The following is a 16,558-nucleotide window of genomic DNA, read 5'->3' on the forward strand; positions in this document are numbered from 1 at the left end:
GTCTGTGTGTCCCACTTACAAATTTTTATAATGAACTCATGTCTGTTTGAGTGTAATGCTTTATTACTTAATAATATGCTTAATAACTCTACAACCAAGTCCTTTGGATTTACTAAGACATACTTTATGCATTTTTTTTTTCAGATATTGTTTGCCTTTAACCTTGTGCGAATCGTTATCCTTATGCACATACATTATATTTTGTCTTTGCTATATGCATAATTTAATCTGACTGATCTTAGTTCAGGACACTCTGGGCTGTCATTAAATGGTTATACTTTAGACACACAGAGTCATGTGACAAAACAACATGATTTGACTTTGGGAGAAATGGCAACAAAACGTCTAGGTTATGTATGTAACCTCCGTTCCCTGATGGAGGGAACGAGACGTTGTGTCGAAGAAGCGACACTAGGGGTCTCTCTTGAGCGCCGAATATGCCTCTTATCTATGAAAAAAGGGCAATGAGAAGTTGGCAGACAGTATTTGCATACCCAGCCCCCGGACATATGGGTATAAAGGTGGGGAAATACGTCTAGTTCATTCAGGATTTTTCTGAGGAGCCTGAAATGGTCCGGCCACAACAGTGGCTTGGCTCAGCGACGTGGCCGGGAGGACACAACGTCTCGTTCCCTCCATCAGGGAATGGAGGTTACATACGTAACCTAGACGTTCCCCGTATGTCGCTCACTTCGACGTTGTGTCGAAGAAGCGACACTAGGTGTACAATTTAAATCACGCCATGCGCTGAGCTGTGTACGTGTACTGGTGACACAGGAGCGGGCAAGTATTTTATGTGCAAAGGCGACCAGCTGTGTCAGACTGCACGTACCCTTCCCCAATGCCCCATAAAAGTTGTCGGAATCCTTCTGGTTACCCTAAACAGGGGAACAAGTCGACGCTTGCCAACCTGGGAACGGGCCAAGCCTAGCTGGGCCTCTTTTCAATATATGTTTCTCGCGTAGAGCCAAACGGCTGGGGCCCTTACATGCATCGTGGGAAGGGGGTCTTACCCAGTTTCCTATTCTTTCAGGGGGAAAGGACCCTGCCGAGACTCTACCTGCCCAGGAAGGGGGAGGTAAAAGGGGCGAAATACATCACATGGGCCTCTGAGGTCACGGTGGTAGATCCAGCCTCAAGGAGGGGGGAGTTGCTACAACAAGGCGACCGGAGGGCAGCTGGAACTGCCTAAGGGAGATGTGGGTCCACTTGTAAGGGGACTGTACAACAGAAAATACACACAGGAGGGAGTCCACGCAGGAGTCCTGACCTGTGGAGCACCTATTCCAGTGCAGGGTAAATTTGAGTACCCCGCTGAATTGCAAACCCACAGGGCTAGGGAGGAGTCATCCAGGGAGTCGAGTTAGTGGGATCTCCTGGGAGAAAAAGTGCTCGGTTTTACCTCGGCTGAGGGAAAGGGCGCTAGGTGCAAGCGGTCCTCTGTTCAGGCATACCAGAGCGGGCAGTGGGAGGTCTTGGGAGGCGAAAAGGTCTACCTGAGCCCTGCCGAATCGTTCCCAAATCAGCTGGACCGACTGGGGGTGAAGCCTCCACTCTCCACTGGGCAAGTGTGGTCGTGTCAGCGCGTCCACTACCACATTGAGGTTGCCGTGGATGTCAGTGGCGTGCAGTGACTTGAGTCCAAAGGAGGAGACGACGGGCAAGTTGTGACATGTGGTGGGAGCATACGCCGCCTTGGCGATTTATGTACGCTACAGCGGTGGTGCTGTCTGACCTGACAGGGACATGTTTGTCCTGAACTAACTGGAGAATTCTCCACAGGGCAAATAATAGAGTCAGCAACTCTAGGCAATCGATGTGTCAGCGCAGCGGGGCCCCTTTCCAACGGCCCGTGGCTGCATGCCTGTTGCACATGGCGCCGAACCCAATTTGGAGGCGTCAGTCGTGACCAGGACGCATCGGGACACCTGCTGCAAGGGGACTCCTGTCCGCAGACAGCAGAGGTCTGTGATGATCACACGGTGTGTGCCTCGGAGGATGTCATATGCCCCAGGAGCTTCTGGAAAGATTTAAAAGGGATCGCAGTGCCCGGCCTGAAGGCGGAAAGGCATTTTAGCACTGACTGCGCGCGCTCGTTGGCAAGATGCGCTGACATTGAGACTGAGACTAACTCCATGCCGAGAAAAGAAACGCTCTGAACCGGGGCGAACTAGCTCTTTTCCCAGTTGACCTGAGGCCTGGCAAAGTGAATTGCGTAACCGAGTTGGATGGTCCTGGCCAGCCAGCATGACGGATTGGGAAGTGAAAGTGAAAGAGTGGTGGTGGCGTAGTGGTCTAAAGCACAGAACTGTTAATCAGAAGGTCACTGGTTCAATCCCCACAGCCACCACGATTGTGTCCTTGAGCAAGTCACTTAACTCCAGGTTGCTCCGAGGGGATTGTCCCTGTAATAAGTGCACTGTAAGTCGCATTGGATAAAAGCGTCTGCCAAATGCATAAATGTAAATGTAAAGACATGCAACCAAGCTCCATGCTAGGGGCACTAAGGGGACGACTATTTTTGACATACCCGGCGGGGCTTCACAGTGGGGCGGAGCAGGTAATGCGGCGTCAGGAGGCAAAGGAGCGTCCCGAGGCTCTGGTGCTGAGAAAAGACTCAAAGCACTTACCTTGCTCCGCACACCCGGCAGGGGGCGGGTTAGTGACTGAGGAGGAGGTCCGGTGGAGGCGTCCTCTGGACTCGTCAGAACCGGCCGGCCGGGGAACAGTCATGGGGCTTAAGGCGAGAGGTCTGCGTCCAGCTTGCCGGGACTGTTGGGGTGTGGCGGCGGAGTGCCGTGAGAACAGCATTTGCGGGCCAGGTGACCCAGAAAAATACCTTTTAACTTAAGGTTCTCTTCCCGGCCCTCCACCTTGGGACGGAGTGGTCTGTTTACCAACTCCGTAGCAAACGTCTCGATCGCTAAATTGTATTTTAACATGGATGGCAGTGATTGGACGATGCTGGCCATTACTTTGAATCAAAATTAATTACACTAATTTCTGATTGGTAAGATGCTGCAGCTATGGCATCATTTGTTTTTGACAGTGCAATGCAGAACACTGAGATTGTGTTGCCCAAAGTTGAAAAAAAAACATTGTTATAAAAAAAAAAATCTAAACAAGTAAAATTATTTGTGTAGTCTTTTTTTATTTGTGCTCTTCCCAATACACATTGTTCCAAAGCAGCTTTACAGAAAAACAGCTGTATTGTTTGTAACATCTGAAAAACAGGAATAACCATCAGTCCTGGAAACATACTAAACTATTTGATAAATATTTATTTTTTTAAATCTATAGTTTGGTATTATTTAAAATGTCACAACTTATACCTGCTGTCCCCATATGAGGTCATTGATTTTTAGGAAATCTAGTTGCTCTTCAAAATAAAAAATAAATAAAAAAATAACCGGTATACTAGTTACAAATCAAAAAGGGAAATGAAAAATTCATATAGCAGTCACTCTCGAATCTCAGGAGGTTTTGAATTTGATAGTGAGGGACATTGTATAATTTCAGTATGTACATTAATAATAATAATAATAATAATAATAATAATAATAATAACAATAATAACAGTAAATTCCAAAATCTGGGATTTAAACCTGCAAATTAAGTTTTAGGATTTTGAAGAAGAAGAAGAAAAAGAAGAGTAGACAACAGATATTCAAATAATAAATTATAATGCAAAAGAAAATCTTTCAGATGAAGAACAGCTTCAATAGTTTTGACACAATATAGCAGTGTTTGTGCATATTGTTTTTAGTCATAGCTGAATATTAGTTAATGACGAGGGATTTGTGTTTTGCAGGAGTTGGTGGTGAACCACATGCATGCCAAATCATAGAGAAAGTGTTTAGACGAGAGTCTCAATATGGCCAGGGCTTCATCACTGCAAATGTGGGACCTCTATTCTGGTATCTTTTCACACACTCCACAGTGGATGCACTCAGGTTAAGTGCTATATCTGTGAGTATAACACACTCTACACACACAAATTAAGTTGTTCATTGCTTTTGCTGGAATGCAAACCCATGCTATTAAGAGTGTTACTTCCATAACCTCCGTTCCCTGATGGAGGGAACAAGACATTGTGTCGATGAAGTGACACTAGGGGTCACACTTGGGAGCCCGAGACACCTCTGATCTTTGATAAAAGACCAATTGTAATTTTCATGTGGTAATTGCATGCCACTCCCCCGAACATGCAGGTATAAAGGAGCTGGCACGCGAACCGCTCATTCAGGTTTTGTGTTGAGGAGCCAAGAGAGAATGTTCTGGCCATTTCAGTGGATAGTCCAGCGTTGTGGCAGGAGGGACACAACATCTCGTTCCCTTCATCAGGGAATGGAGGTTACGGAAGTAACCAGGACGTTCCCTATCTGTCACTCACTCGACGTTTTGTTGATGAAGTGACACTAGGAGTCCACCAACAAAAACGCCACAACTAGCTGAGCTGTGTTACGTGAACTGGCAGTGCGAGACGGGCAAACTACTGTGTTTCTCATAGCCAGTGCAAGAGGCCGATTCGTAACCTCCCCCAATGCTGTTATGAATGTCGAACGGGCCTTCGGGGACAAGTTGACTGCCCAAAAAATAGGGACAGGCTAGCCCAGTCATGCCTTTTTCCCTCTTTTTTTCTTTTTCTCTCCAAAAAGAGTGACATTTTTTTCAGTGTCCACATCAGGGGGGTGTCACTCCCAAGGGGAAGACACTGCAGAGACCACACCCTGCCCGGGGTATTTTGTGTGGAAATACCTCATATGATCTTGCCGACTCTTTTTCGTCTGAAGAATGTCATGTGGAGAAGTCTCATTGTAGGTCCTACCCAACGGGGGAGGAGTTTCTTCAAACATGGTGACTGGGAGGGGCCTCTGCCCAAGGAAGAAGCAGTTTACCAACAGGGAACCGATTTAGCGATTGACCCTGCCCTGCCCTCCGCCCTATCACAGTTGTCATGGTCATGTCCTCGCAATGAGGATATGATGCATCTATGAATGATGTCTCCACATGAGCAGCGCCCAGACAAGAAAGACAGCGATCGTGGCCGTCAGAAGGTGAGAGATAACGAGCACAACCAGGAATAACACACAAAGGAAAGGCAGCTTTAAAAAGACGCTTCTTTAAAAAGACATTTCGTGTGTCCTGCTCTTTTAGAATATACTCTTTCAGTTTGTTCTGCCAAAGCAGAGGTTGAACCCTTCCCGGACAAGCCTGTTACCCTCCTGGGATCTCTCAGTGGTCCTCTCAGGCCTGCAGAGACACCCCTTTGAGCCGCTTGATTCAGTCGAGCTCAAAGCCCTCTCCTTGAAGACAGCCCTCCTGATTGCGCTCACTTCCATCAAGAGGGTTGGGGACCTGCAAGCGTTCTCTGTTAGCGACACTTGCCTAGAGTTCAGTCCGGCAGATGCTCACGTCATCCTAAGACTGGGACCAGGTCATGAACCTGCAAACGAGGTTAGCTCATTGGGTTGTTGATGCCATTTCCTAGCCTATCACACCCAGGCCGTGCCCCCCCCCCCCCCTTGCTGGTTCAAGCACACTCTAAGAGGAGTGTGGCACCCGCATTGTTACTCCTTCCCGAAAATATATTTTCCATGGTACGGTCCCCTTGCTAGCAGGACCTCGCTGCCCCCCGGTCGCCGTGTCTGTAGCAACTCCTTCCTTGTCAGGCAGGATCTACCACTGTGCCATGTCCACGTGTGGCTTGACACCCCCATGTGTATTAGGGAGCCGACCCGGCTGCTTCTAGCACGCAACAGCTTGCTTGCACCTGGCTCAGCAGTCACGTAACATGGGTTAGTGCATGGCGTTTTGAAGTGGGACCCCTTGTGTCACTACAATCGACACACGTCGAGTGAGTGACAGAAGGGGAACGTCATGGTTACTGTTGTAACCTCCGTTCCCCGATGGAAGGAACAAGACGTTGGGTTCCCCTTGCCACGTCACTATCCCTACCACTGTAATGCGTCATAAACTTAATCTTGGCTCCTCAGTGAAAACCTTTCTGACAGACACTCGCCCGCTCAACTTTTATACCCGTATGTCCGGGGGTGGGACATGTAAATTCTGTCTGCCAATTTGACATTGGCCTTTTCTCAAGTTCAGAGGTACGCGAAGCGCTCAGAAGAGACCCCTTGTGTCACTACAATCGACACAACGTCTCGTTCCTTCCATCGGGGAACGGAGGTTACAACAGTAACCATCATGTTTGCTACACTTAGACTCATCATATCACGTGACATCGTGATCATTGTTCAGCAAACAGCATCTTAAAAAGGACATTCCTTAATCTAGAAACATCTCGCACAAAGTCACAGTACTTTGCTGAATCAATCCTATAAAAGATACAAGACGGCATGGACCCACATACAATACCTAGTCTTGCTATGTAATTCTGACAATTGCTTTGAACTGTGGTAACTTGTGTAACTGAAAAATAATGATTATAGCTTATGTACCTCTTTAAAATGTGTGTAATGTTTTATCATGTTGTATAGCCAAGGAATTAACCAGTATGATTTGTAACCAAGGATTTTCATGTTTTGTTACCTAGACATACAATATTAATGAAAGAATATCATGCTTAGTATTTAAACACTCGCTTGGTTACATGGAGAATGCTGACGACAACAAATATAATGCCTCTTGAACTATTCTCAAGTTATAAAAGTTTATGATTAAATATGCACAATTTTGAGTGGGAATTTTGTAAAAGAATCTGAAACAAGGACCATAATATCAACTGTCGGAAAAGACAGCCCAGTTGACCATGTAACTCTGAAATGTCACTTCTCATTGGCGCAGGACACCTTTGGGGATGTGGCCAATTTCAGTTCAAATGTTTCCAAACAGGAAAAACAAGCTCTCTTCTCTTCTGGTTGTCTTCCCTTGCAGCTTGTCTCTCCTGCTTCACTCTGACTCTTCCCTCTTGGTCTTCTCTGGATCTCGTCAGAACCAGATCCATGCCATGTGAGGTCCAAGGAAGCTCGGGACTCAAAATCCCGACAAAGCTCGTCACTCTCTACGGTTCACACACCCATTCGCTTCAAAGCCATCCTCATCATTCATAAAGTCAATAACTAGCCGATCTTACAGAGGTCCAAAACATCGACGGTACGAACTTTCGACCAAGAGCCAAATCTGATAGCAAATCGATGTAGACTCAAATAAGGTTAAATGGTTCTTCAGGCATTGTCAACAGACTACATAAAGTTCATTTTCACTGTATTGGTCATTTATTTCACATTCTGTCACTCTTCTCACCAACCTGTCTCATGTATGTATATGTGTTATATTAGATTTATGTTTAGAATAGCAATAAAATTTGTCTCTTTTCAAATATGAATGACTGTGGTATATTTTTATATACTTATTATTTTATTTTTCTAAAATATTTTGCTTAAAAGCTGTACCTAAATACATGCAATATTATTTTCAATAAGCCATGAGAATGATATCACTCCAATAAGTGAATTAATCATAATTCACTTATTAAAGCTAATTCCTCACAGTAGAAATTGTGAGTTGTTGCGGGACAAGGGTGGAGGGGAGAACTATTACTTTAAGATTGTAAGACTGTAGTTTTTGTCTTCAGTTGCACATGATAATTGTAACTTTCTTTGAGTTAAGACTGCAGCAGGGGAGTATCCCTACAATTGCCCGAGAGCATGAGTGTTTTGAACTTCTTGTACAAAGAAACCCAAAGGGCAGTGCACTGATTTTACACACCTTGTTGCACTCAAAGTGCATTTATGAACATATTATTGCACTGCTCTCTACCTGTTTCTTTCTCTATTGCTCGTTTTTACTCACTCTTTTTCATTGCCCCTTTTTGTCATCTTTCTCTCCGTCATCCTGATTTCATAGTTCTCTCAGCTTTTCAATAATCTCTCGGTATTCTGTGTGGTGCCTTATAGAATGGGCCACTGCCTTCTAAAAAGCTTAGTGGCCGTTTTTTAACTCACTGGCCATGGTACACAAAGTTTAGCAAAATTCTGAATTGAAGACATGGCTCATTTCAGTACATTAGTTTTAATTTGAATTGAATTGGCCATGCCCCACAGGATGTTCAACACGTGTTGATATTAATTGAACATCCTAATAAGTTATTTTTGGCCATGACCATCCCAACAGAGTGGTCATTGACATTTAAACATTCAATTTGAAGAAAATGCTAAGCTTTTATTATAAGTTCTGCCAATAACTTTTTGATATCTTTCAGTTTTGCACCCACACTATATACACCCTGTGCCATCTCTAGCTGTGTTGTGTGTATGCTATTGACAGCCTTTATCGTTCTTAGTACTGCCAGCACTTAATCTGTCAACAACTTTAAGATCGGACCATTTTAGTTCGTCTCAGCAACTATACGGTGTTCTGAAGCAGCTGCGTTGACAGTCGCTGCCACTCAGAATTCTCTCTTTTGTTAGTAACACCTGCAGAATGACTGGCAGAACGGTATTTTTCTTCTGGTGATACAACTTTGACTTCATGGCATGTTAATTTCTTTTTGACTTTAATTGTTTCTATAAACAAACTCATTGAGAAATATCATTTTTATAATTTTTTAATTGCATGAGTCATTAATATGTTGATATGATTAACCTAGGTTTTAGCATGAGTCAGAAAATATCTGCCAAAAAGATTTATTTAACTCTAAGGTGAAGCTTTGTTTTTTTTTTTTCAAATAGGTGTCCAAACACTCTTAATGCCCCATCCACACTCCACCATTCCTCATCTTGCATTGTTCAGACAAACGCGTAAATTCCTTGGTAAATTCTGTATCTTATTACAGGTGGTCGTGTCCCAGACACCTGGACCAAAGCATGGTTTAGAAAGTGCTTTAGAGCCACAGTGTTCACACTTTACAGGGAATTCAACCTACAGATTTTTTGCTTATAGTTGTCCTTACACATTTACCTCTAGAATAGTATTGTGTCATGAAAATAAAATAAATACATACATCAACTTTTATGCTGCCTTTATGTGCTTTTTGGAGCTTCAAAATATTGGCACTCATTCTTGCATTGTATGGACCAAAAGAGCTTAGGTATTCTTCTAAAAGTCTTCATTGAGTTCAGCAGAAGAAAGTAAGTCATACACATCTTGGATTGCATGAGGGTGAGTAAATAATGAAAGAATTTTCATTTTTGAGTGAACTATTCATTTAATCTGGGCTACACCTAGAATAGGTTTATTGGCTTAAATGGTGATAAATATATTGTGATTGCACTCTGCTTTGATATTATTCTCTAAATAATTGCTAATAACTTTCTGTTAATGTTATCAGAAGTAGCCTATACATTTAATAGATACTTTTAATCGTAATGATAAACTGCCTACATTATAAATGACACCCAGTCTTTACTAGGGATTATTCACCAATCTCCTAGTTATTTTTTCAACAATTTCTTTAAAAAAAAGTAACACTCTCTTCATAAACTGGCTTATGTTTTTGCTAGATTTAACCAACATTTTGCAAAGCGATCCAGGATAAGTAGCGTGTTAGGAATGAGCAAACATTGTATGGTTCTGTTTTGTTCATTATCTGTGGCAATCAGTTGGAAAATGGCTGTAGAAATTGATTTAAATGCTACTGTATACTGCCTTCAAGGCCCTCCCAGATTTACAATGCTAATTTTCTTTGACCTGTATTCATCTGTATGTAAATTTCCAATTTGACTGAATAGTAGAACAAAATAATAATAATCTTTTGAGTGCTTAAAACTTACTGTATCACCTCTGGACCAATTATAAACTGCTGTAGATTTCTCCACTTAATTCCCCTGACGAATAGAAGTCCAGAACGCAGAGTGTTTATTCATACATTGTCTAGCATGGAATTTAAATTTCAATGAAGCACAGAGCAGTTGGGCTAATTGGGTAAGGAAGTGCCACAATCTCGGAGTGCAGCTTGGAATACTGTTGATATAATTACAATCCATGCAGAGAGTACAGTAGGTGCGTTTGAAATTAATTAAATCCCCTTCTCGTGCTGTAGTTAATCTTAATGTTTCGGATTGTTTTGCTTTTGACAGTCCCCCCCAATTATGCTGATAGTGAAAGTTAATCAATTCCTCCTGATTTGCTGCCCACTAAATGCTGTGGAACTCATTAGCTTATTAACCTCTGTTTTATATCAAATGCAATTTGGAGGACTCTTCCATTCCCTGCAGCACCTTGCTCTGTAAGTGATAGCAACTGTCAAATTACTGTCAGACAATAGGGGCTTATGCCACAATAAGTGTCCAGAGACCTCCTGGTCTTTTTAAATGATGCGTATGTGCTAACAAGTCTGCGCTAACAGCTTGAACGGCTCTTTGCAGGACTTTATGAAGATAATCCGCTCTCTGGAGAGTCCGTCTTCAGTCATCCGTGCCAAGGCCTTCCTCGGTCTCCTACAGGTCCTGATGAACAACAGAGAGATGCATCTGCTCTAATGTAACTCCAGGTATACACTGTACACAATGAAATCCCATCAACCAACCACACAGAGTACATTAACAACATGTGCTACTGTGTAAAACCAGTGAAATGCTTCTGGAGACAGAAGAATTTAGAAAGAACAGTAGAGAGATGGTCCGCTAGTACCCCAATTTGAAGTACAAACATACCTTAAACCTGACTATAAATCCTTCAACATATAAATCAGTGCGAGAGAAACAGACCAACAGGGGCATGCTACTATATGGAAACAGGTGGATTGAATCAATATCATATGTGTTTCATAAATGTTTTGTAGGGCTATGCACAAGAGAGAAAATACTTAAGTGAATTTGTTGCACCACTGGACAGTGTTATAAAGCTGCTTTGGTTAACTTTTTTTTTTTAAAACATTTTAGTGAGTTTCCTCTGTTATGACCACAATTATTTATAGAAGTTTTGTACAACAACACCAATAATTGCTCCACTAAAATAAATTGATTGAATGTAGGAGATTTAATTTTTTGCTGGACCTTGAGTTGATAAGGAAAAGTTCTCCTGAATAAATTAGGGTGTGTACTTAAAATGTGTATGTTAATGATGGATTGTAAACTTAAATATATATAAAAAAAATTCTCATCCTTCAAATCCACTATGTCCCAATGTCATTTCTGCAAATAGGATTAGTAGATACAGTAAGTAGAGAAGATAAAACTAATACATATTAGTTATAATACATACATTATACATAATAATACATAAAACTAATAGATATCTCCAGTGTTTAAGTCATATCTTCAGAAGCGATATAATAGGTGTGGGTAAGAAACAGAACAATATTTAATTCCTTTTTTACTCTAAATCTCCACTTTAACTATCACTTTCTGAGGTACCACATGTTATATTTAGATTTATAAATGAAGATTTAGAGAAAATATAGATAATATATCTATTATATCGCTTCTGAAAATATTGATTTAACCACTTGCATCTCATGGATTATTTTATGTTTCCTTTATGTGCTTTTGGAGCTACAAAGGTCTGATAACCATTCACTTGCATTATATGGACCTACAGAGTTGAGACATTGTTCTAAAGATCTTTGTGTTCAGCAGAAGAAAGAAAGTCATACACATATGGGATGGCATGAGGGTGAGTAAATTATGAGAGAATTTTCATTTTTGGGTGAACTATCCATCCCTTTAATCAGTTTCAGTTCAAATATGCAGTATTCATCCAGTAAAAACATCTAGGTTACTGCCGTAACACCCGTTCCCTGATGGAGGGAATGAGACATTGTGTCGGTGAAGTGACACTAGCGGTCTCTCTTGAGAGCCTCAGTTGCCTATGAGCTTTGAGAAAAGGCCAATGAGAATTGGCAAACAGAATTTGATGTCCCTCCCCCAGATATAAGGGTATAAAAGGAGGGAATCGTGCATCTGTTTGGTTTTGCACTGAGGAGCCGAGAATAAGGTTCAGCCATTACAGTGGTTGGTATGTTGTTGTGGCAAGAGGGACACAACGTCTCGTTCCCTCCATCAAGGAACGGGGGTTACGACAGTAATCTAGACGTTCCCCTATGAAGGAAAAATATCCAGGGGGCGCGAGCTTTTGTGAACTCACCTGGGGGTAAAAGCACACAGGTTAGCCTCAGAAGAGAGGAAAAGGCGCTATGCACAATCGGTACACCCAGTCAGCTGTCCCGTGTTACCGAATTCTACATGATCGGACCTGAAGAAACACAGATCAGAGGTTATTGATCTCACAAAGGTATTGGGTGTTGTCCAGCCCACTGCTCTGCCCATGTCTGCTAGAGAGGCGCCTGTGGCCGGTACCCACGAGAATGCCACACTCCTCATAGAGCGTACGGGGTCGGGCACGGCCTGGGTTTAGAAGGCCGTGTTGTGGCAAAAAATTAACCAACCGTTATCACTGTGTAAGAGACACTCTGAATCAAACCGTCTTTTAAAAGAATTTATTCTTGCAAGAAGGACCCAGCCATTTCACAGGAGTTACTCTGTGCCATGAGCGAGACGCCGAAGGGGAGGGCTGACTTGTTTTTTATACCTCTTTAGCCCAAGGTCTCCCACAGAAGCAGATCCTCCCCCTCTACATTCCTCAGACACAGGGGCATTCCCTTGCAATGACTATTACTGATCAATGTGTATCAAAATTTCTACAACAGCCAAGCTTGCTTTGGGTACAAGGGCGTTGACAAACCTCTGTTGAGGACAGCGTCCCCTTCCGCTGTCCGCCACAGCAGACGAAGAGCTGCTCGGAATCATGTAGAGCTCTGTGTGCTGTCAAAAATATGTGCGCAAAGTACACACCGGACACAGCAACGATAAGGCTCGGTCTGCCTCCTCCTGGGGCAGTCATTTGCAGGCTTACTGTCTGGCCCTGAAAGGGGGCCATAGGAACCTTGTGCAGGTAGCCAAGGCAAGTGTCGCTGGCAGAGGGCGCTTGTAGGTCCCCGACCCTCTTGATGGAAGCAAGCGGAATCAGGAGGGCCATCTTCAGAGGATGGCACACAGCTCGACTGGGTCTAGCGGCTCAAAACAGATGCCATTTTAGGGCGTGGAGCTGCCTAGTAGAGGGAGAACTGGCTTGTTTAATCGTGCCTACGACAGCAGGTGGTAGGACACTTTAGATCTTCCACAACCCGTCCAAGGGTCAGACATGGAGATTCCAGAGGTCTGGGCGCAGATGCCAGAGGTGCCCTGTCCCTGAGAAAGGAGGTCCTTCCTCAGAGGAATGTGCCAGGGAGGTGCTGTCACGAGGAGTGTAAGGTCCGAGAACAAAGACTGAGTGTGCCAGTATGGGGCCACTATGAGGACCAGTTCTTCGTCCTCCCTGAGCTTGCACAGCGTAATTGAGTATGCGGATGCCCACTTCCCTTAGTAAACTAACTCTGCGACCTTTGTGAAGACACGAGTGGACAGGGACAAGCCAAAGGGGAGGACCTTGTACTGGCACGCCCGGCCCTCGAACGCGAACCGTAGGAAAGGTCTGTGTCGGGGCAAGATCGAGACGTGGAAGTACGCGTCCTTCAGGTCTTCAGGTTGCATGTTAGGATATGTCTCTGCATGAGCATCTTGAACGGGAGTCAGTGTAAGGCCCAGTTGAGAACTCGCAGGTACAAGATTGGCCGCAACTCACCGCCTTTCTTAGGTACTATGAAGTAAGGGCTGTAGAAACCCTTCTTCATCTCGGCTGGAGGGACAGGCTCTATTGCTCTGGACTCGTCAGAACTGGCCAGCTGGGGGTCTGCTCTTTTATTGAAAATGTGGGTATTGAAAACCCAAGGATTCTCCACCCAGCCCTCCACCGGGGGATGGAGTGCTTTGTTTACCAGCTCCAGACGAGCATCTCGTTCCTCGGGTCGTCCGCCTCAGGAACGTTTGGGAGCCTTGCATGTCCTCGACAAGGTTCAGGGGGCAGGGGGCATCCGTCTCTTGTGGGGCACTCTACGCGGGGGCTTACTGGACCAGCTTGCTGGACACACAACTGCTCGGCTCCAAAGAAAAAATCTGACTATACAGATGCACGATTCTCTCCTTTTATACCAGTATGTCCGGGTGAGGGACATGCAAATTCTGTTTGACAATTCTCATTGGCCTTTTCTCAAGAAAGACCCCTAGTGTCACTTCACCAATACAATGTCAAGTGAGTGACAGAAGGGGAACCGGAATTGAAAACAATTAAATTGACAACATGACAAAAAACAGTTTGATCGTCTGTCTCCTAACAGTATCTGACGTGTCATGGCGGTGCAAGCTGAAAGTGCATGTATGTCTATTGAGCTAAAAATATTGCTGTGACTGACCAGTGTAGTGGTATGATATAAAAAACTACTCACACATGTGCTATAATTTGTCTTAAATTCAAAATCAAATCCCTTTATTGTCACACAACCATAGAGGAGACACAAATGTAACAGAGGGTGAAAGTATTGGGGGCAGTTCCAAGCAACATAGTAGTCATGGTAATTTACAATAAACATCTGATTTACACATAACACGATTTACACATCTTGTTTACAGAACACAATATACATTATACAATATCATTAAATGTCAAAAGTAATGTAATGACAGCATAATGCTCTAAACCCTGAAACAACTGTAAGAAAAAAGTATTTGAACAAATTTACATCTTTGAGGGACGGGGTGAAACTATATATTTTTTTTTCTAAGGTGTATTATGCCACAAATACTGTTGAATTATATATATATATATATATTTGTTTGTTTTTTTTTTTTTAAATTTAAGGAATCTCCTGAAAATTAGCATTCCTAAACTGATTTCCTCTCTGATGGCTGATCTGATTGGCTTGACCTCTACAGGTTAAACCAATGACATCAGTGACATAGAACCACCATATACTGGATAAACTGTAAGTTACATTTTCCACCTTTTCCCCTGAATCTTATATAAAACACTAGCTCTTTATCTCATTATTCCTTTCGCATGCAAGTCTTCAGAATACAACTGGGCACTTTCTTTAATCATGTTCTCCTTATTCATCTATATTTCATCTGAACCCAGTCTTGAACAGCTGAAGCTCCTAATTGGCCTTATCACTGCCTTACAAACACAGGATATCTGTCATCACCACAAGCTATTCCGCTTCCAACAAGCCCAGGAACAAGATGTGTGCTCTTTCTCTCTCTCTCTCTCTCTCTCTCTCTCTCATTTTCTCCATCTAAGTCTGAATCTAAGCAGAGCTGCACTGATGGATCATGTCAGAACTGACCCAGCGTTCCATCTCCCACAGTGAGAGCGTTTCCTTGCTGTTCTCATAAACACTTCTCTAATTAGCTCTGCAGCGTCTGCTGTGTGCAGCCCTGTCAAACGAGTGCAGCAGCCCGCCTCAGACGTGTCAAACTGGACACATTGTACCTAGCCACTTTCTGGTCTGAGCAGACACATGGAGTTCTCCCTGCATGCAGATAAGGGGATGTTTTTAACTCAATGTGTTGGAGAGGCTATTGGACTATTAGGTTCTGACTCTACTTCTATTAGCAGTAAACACACAGAAGATTCACAGTCTGAAAAACAACATTCAGACATGTTACATTCAAATACAGTATAAATGGGTACATATTTTGATTACTGTCAATGTTCAATCCAGAAAACCAAGCATATTCACTTTCACATTTAAATAACAGAAAAAACTCAATTAAAAGGTCCACATAATTATAGGTTCTTCCAAGGAATGACTCGAATATTGATATGTTATTATCAATAAACCCAAATCAATGTACACACAAACTGTTTGTACAAATAAACCTCATTCAACAGAATATAATGCAGATTAACTCTTCTGTAGTATCATTGTTACAGGTTAAAGGCAGATCACAAATAAACTGTAATATTTAACACCGTATACATCACAGATCAAGCGATCATACATGAATCGCGGCATGTCCGGGCATGCCTGAGAAAGTGCATAAAGTTATCTAATACTTCCAGTACTTCCAATACAGTTTAAACATAAAGACACCAAATAACACTTACTTTATGGTCATGTACTAACACTTTGAACCACCAAATCACCAACGAACATCCAGCTAACAGGCAGAGAAAACTTTCATCCGCACCACTGCAGTCCTCTCCATATAACAAAAATGGCTCAGCCAAAGCAAACTAACGCAATGGTGCCTTCTACTGGAAGGGTAAGGAATTACAACTCTATCATAATAAAAGTCCTGCAATAAAAGTTCCTTATTTGGAGAGCCTTTTATACAGCCACCCCCAAAGCTGTTAAGCAGCTTTGCTCCTACTAAAAGTCGACTTAATTCAGTTTGGGATTGTAGGACTATTTCCGTTATCTGGCAAAGCTGGTAGGATAACCAGTCGTGCTACTGGTCGAGTGTAGATTTGCCCTTTAATATCTACATCAGCAGATCTGACATGTCCATCTGGAATGCGGTGGGTCTTGATAACATGTCCTATAGGCCATAGGGCTCTAGGCATTTGTGGATCTACCACCATGACAACCATTTTCTCTGCTAGGTCAGGGGGGGAAGCTTGCCACTTTTGCCATGTCTGGAGGTCGGGGAGATAGTTTCAGATAAACCTGGACCAGAAGTTATCAGCCAAGACTTGTGAATGCCTCCATCGTCGGCGA

General features: G+C 43.1%; 1 pseudogene; it reads left to right on the plus strand.

Annotated features, from left to right (window-relative positions):
• Positions 1 to 16,558, plus strand: part of LOC127657621 (serine/threonine-protein kinase ULK4-like) — a 287,951-nt pseudogene that overhangs the window by 68,763 nt on the left and 202,630 nt on the right.

Source organism: Xyrauchen texanus, chromosome 17, assembly GCF_025860055.1.
Source record: "Xyrauchen texanus isolate HMW12.3.18 chromosome 17, RBS_HiC_50CHRs, whole genome shotgun sequence".
In the NCBI taxonomy this organism is placed as follows: Eukaryota; Metazoa; Chordata; class Actinopteri; order Cypriniformes; family Catostomidae; genus Xyrauchen; species Xyrauchen texanus.